Here is a 5,112-nt window from a genome sequence, read left to right as displayed (position 1 = left end):
AACTCAGATATGGGCCTTGACTATACTCATTCCTTATGTTTTGAAAATATAAATGGTACAGGTAAAACATTAGGTGATCTTTTGCTGAATATTTGTAACTATGCACTCTTATATGATTCAGATGACCATGAATTCACTTCACATTGGAGTCTACGCAACTACAAAATGATTCTTTGTATTGTATCCATGTGGTGGAGAAATGAGATCTATAATAGAACTGGGTATCAAGAAGCAATATCCCTTTTACCGCGACCATGCGGGACATTGGTAAGGAACATCTGGAAAAGGTAAAAAGCTAATTCTTCCTATCTTCATCCCAGAAGGAAGAAAAAAGGAATCTTACTGGAATTAGAGAATCCTCACCTTCTGCAATATCGTTCCAGCTCCCTGTACTGACAAAGGAGAAGTGTTCATGGTATCCAGTTCCAGCATCACAAATTATATGTTAAAAGATAGTCCTATTTGGCAACAAAAAGCCACAAGCTGCTGATATGTTCAACAATATGGATCAATCACAAAAGTATTACTATATAAAAGAGCCAGACACAAAACTATACACTCTTTATGTTTTCATTACTACAAAATTCTATAAAAGGCAAAATGATATGATCGATCCCAGATTAGTAGTTGGTTGGGACCCAGCTGGGGGCAGAAATTGACTGCAAAGAGCATCTGAAAACTTTTTAAGGTCATAAAAAATGTCTTAATATTTGACAATGGTAGTGGCAAAACTGCATATAGTTCTCAAAATATCAAATAATACCTGTAACTAAGTAGATCTTACTACATATAAGTTATACCTTAACAAAGATATAAAAATTAATCTCTAGTTCTTTTTCCTCTTCTTTCAGCTACCTTATTTAAACTCTCCATTAATTTCACTTTGCACATATCTTCTCTTCAACAACAATTTCGCTTCTGTTCACAGACTAAAGTGCCATTGCTGGAGATTTTGGAACCAAGCAGGAGATTATGGACCACAGTGCAGTGCACAACCTATGAAAGCTTCTTTGAGAAAACAGACTTACCTCCAGACAGCGAATCCACATACCGTGGTCCAACGTACAGACAAGAAACAGCTCTGAGGACTTGGCCACAGCCTTAGTTAGTGTTAGTTCTGTTACTAGCACCATATCCCCAAGACCCTCAGGAGTCACTGCACTCACCTGTGCTTGAGATAATAGCCACATAGACCTCTATTCCTGCTGTGGACCATGAAGTGGTCCATGAAATGTCACTAGTCCCTCTTAGCTGTGGTCCAGAAGCCCCTGGAGATAAGCTCACCAGACTATCTGACTACACATCCAGAGAGGACTGTTGCTTGGCCATATATAATCTCACCTGCAACGTAATGCATATTCACTCGACTGTCCAATAAGCTATAAACCTACATCCCTCTGACAGTACCTTATTAGCAGTCCCCATCCTAGTGGCTGCCCTGTTGTGCGCATGCGAGGGTGCAAAGAAACAAAGACATGAGGATAAGGGAATGAGAAAAAGAGAGCCAAAGGATGAGTTTTTATCATTTAAAAAATAAAAAACACACACACACACACACACACACACACACGTTTATACCTTAGTTCAAGCCTACCCATTACAGTCTGTGAACATTTCTCTTGGCACAGAATCCCAAAAGGACACACTCCTGTCTGCATCTCTAAGGATCCTGAAAGGGTCCTAAACTCCTGCACACTTCTAGTCACAGCCTTCCGGAAGTCCTGAGGGTCTAGAGTTCCAGTGGGAGAAACTCCTCTCGTACATCCCTGGAGATCGTAAAAGTACCCTCTGCTTGGTTTCAACCTCCCAACCGTAACACCTAAAAAGTCTGTTGGCACAGGGACAAGAGAAGATACACTCCAGCTGTCCCCACGGAGGTCCTAAAGGGACCTATACTCAGCCTCAGCCCTCAGAGTTGCAGTCTACTAAAAGAACTGATGGCCCAGGGAATGAGCAGAGGACACTATGGCTGGACGCCCAGAGATCGTAACAGAGCCTTATACTCAGTTCAAGCCCTTTCTAGCTACAGTCTGTGAGCAGTCCTGGTAGTTCAGGGACCCAGCAGGCATCTTTCCATCTGTACTTCTAGAGATACTGAAAGACTCTATATTCAGCTCTAGCCCCCTCAGCTGTGGTCAGAGTCCACACTTCCTAGAAACTGGCAGCAGACATGCCCATCGATGCATCTAGAGCCAGATCTGCCTATCTCAATGTCAGATGTAGAACAGGTAACAACTCTCTGGCACTATCATTTCCAGCCCTTCTCAGCCATGGTCCAGGGACCCACCCAGGGACTTATCCAGTAACTAGGCAGGAGTCCTCCCAGGAACATGGTGGGACCTACACTTGGCTGCACACCTGGCACTGGGCCCACTGTCTGAGGACCCAGTGAAGCAGACAGTTGTGTCAGTGCCACTTCACTGAACAAGGCACTCCCATCTACCCAGGTTCCAGACAGGATCCACACCGTCCTGAATGCCCGACAAAAGACTGCCAGCCATGATCCCCACTGCAGGCCCAGCAACAGTCTCCTAACTGGCTACAAAACAGCACAACTGCAATTTTGTGGGTAATCCTACTGTCCAGGGAAACCAAAAACAGAAAAAAATCATTACCTGAAAACAGTCACTAAAGACTGGAAGAGGTGTGTGTTCCCCCACATCAACAGATACTAATGCAAGGTTACACAGATCACAAAGGATCATGCAAACATAACACCACGAAAGGAAACTAATTAATTCAATAACTGACTCCAAAGTCATGGAGCTCTAATGTTTGCCTGACAAGGAATTCAAAATGATAAAGAAACTCAAAAAAAATGCAACAGAACAGAAATAACTAAATGAAATGAGGAAATAATGTAGGAACAAAACTAGAAGTTTAATAGAAACATAGAAACCATGAAATATAACCAAAAGGAAATCCTGGAGTTGATAAATATAATGACAGAACTAGAAAAAAAAAAGGAAATAATAAAGATTACAGCAGAAATAAATAAAAGAGAGTAGAAAGTCAATAGAAAAGATCAATAAATCTAAGAATTTGTCTTTTGAAAAATAAACAACATAATAAAAATCAAGCTATATTAACCAAGAAATAGAGAGAGGACCTAAAGTTATAAACGAAAGAGGAGACATCATGACTGACACCAGAAATATACAAAGGATCATAAGAGCCTATGAGGAACAATTACAACCCAGCAAACTGGATAACACAGATCAATGGATAAATTCCTAGAAACATACAACCTACCAAGACTGACTTATGAAACAGAAAATCTGCACATAGCAATAACAAGTAAGAAGATTGAACTGGTAATGAAAAACCTCTCAACAAACAAAAGTCCAAGAAGAGGTGGTTTCAATGGTAAATTCTAACAAAAAACATTTAATGAAAAAATAATGTCAGTTATCAAATTTTGAAAGGAATACTTTCAAATTCATTTTATAAGGCCAGCATTACCCTGATACCCAAAATCAGATAATGACACTCGAATAAAAGAAAACTACAGGACACAATCCCTAATGAATATAGGGCAAAATACACAGCAAAATTCTAGCAAATTGAATTCAACAGCACATTTAAAGGATCCTACCCCAGGATCAAGGGACTTATCCCTTGGATTCAAGGATGGTTCAAGTACATAAATCAACTCCTGTTCTATACCACAGTAATAGAGTGAGATAAAGATCAATTCATCATTCAATAGATGCAGAAAAAGCATTTCACAAAATTCAACATCCTTTTATGATAAAAGTTCTCCACACTTTGAATACAGAAGTAACACATCTCAACACAATAAAGACCCCAATAAAGGCTCACAGCTAACATCTGATGCAACAGTGAAAAGCTGAAACTTTTCCTCTAAAATCAGAAACAACACAAAGGTGCCGTTCTCACCACTTCTGTTTAGCACAGTACTAGACATCTTTGCCAATTAGGCATTAAAATAAAAACATAAATAAAGAGCATTCATATAGAAAAGATGTAAAATTGTCCTTGTTTGCAGACAGCATAATCTTACATATGGAAAACTCTAAGAAATCTACCAAAACAGAAGTAACCAACAAATTAAGTAAAGTTGCAGGAGAACATCAACATACAAGTATCAGTTACATATCTGTTCACTAACAAACTATATGAAAGAGGAAGAAAATAAGACCATTTACAACAGCTTAGAAAACCAATAAAACACTTAGGAACAAATTGAACCAAGGAGTTGAAAACTTTGTACAATGAAAACTATAAGGCATAGATAAAAGAAATTAGAAAATATGCAAAGAAGTAGAACAATAGCTCAGGTTCATGGATTAAAAGAATTAATATTGTTAATATGTTCATACTCCCCAAAGTCATCTGTAGATTGAATGCAATTCCTATAAACATTCCAGCAGCATTCTTCACAAAATAAAAAGGAATCCTAAAATTTGGATGGAACCACAAAAGACTCCAAAAGTGAAAATAATCTTGAGAAAGAAGAATAAAACTGGAGGCATCACAATTCCTGATTTCAACCTATACATCTATAGTAATCAAAAGAGTATAGAACTAGCATAAAGACAGACACATAAATCAATGAAACAGAATTGAGCGCCCAGATCTAAACCCACACATAAAATCAATTAATATTTTAAGAGAGCCAAGAATACTTAGTAGTGAAATGATAATCTTTTCAATAAATAATGCTGGGAAAACTGGATGTTCACACGTAAATAAATGAAATTTAATCCCTACCTTACACAACTCACAAAAATTGATTAAAGAATTAAAGACAAATGTAAGACATGAACCATAAAACTCCTAGAAAACAACATAGGAAAAAGCTTCCTTTTTCTTTTAAATTTTTTCTGCTTTTTATTTATTTTTGAGAGACAGAGTGAGCAGGGGAGAGTCAGAGAAAGAGGGAGACACAGAATCTGAAGCAGGCTCCAGGCTCTGAGCTAGCTGTCAGCACAGAGTCCAACACGGGGCTCGAACCCACGAACCATGAGATCATGACCTGAGTTGAAGCCAGAAACATAACCAACTGAGCCACCCAGGCGCCCCAGGAAAAAAGCTTCTTGATAGTACTCTTGGCCAATGATCTTTTCGATGTAATGCCAAAAAGTACAA

Source organism: Suricata suricatta, chromosome 5 (genome assembly GCF_006229205.1).
Source record: "Suricata suricatta isolate VVHF042 chromosome 5, meerkat_22Aug2017_6uvM2_HiC, whole genome shotgun sequence".
NCBI classification, from domain to species: domain Eukaryota; kingdom Metazoa; phylum Chordata; class Mammalia; order Carnivora; family Herpestidae; genus Suricata; species Suricata suricatta.
This window is presented reverse-complemented; position numbering follows the sequence as displayed.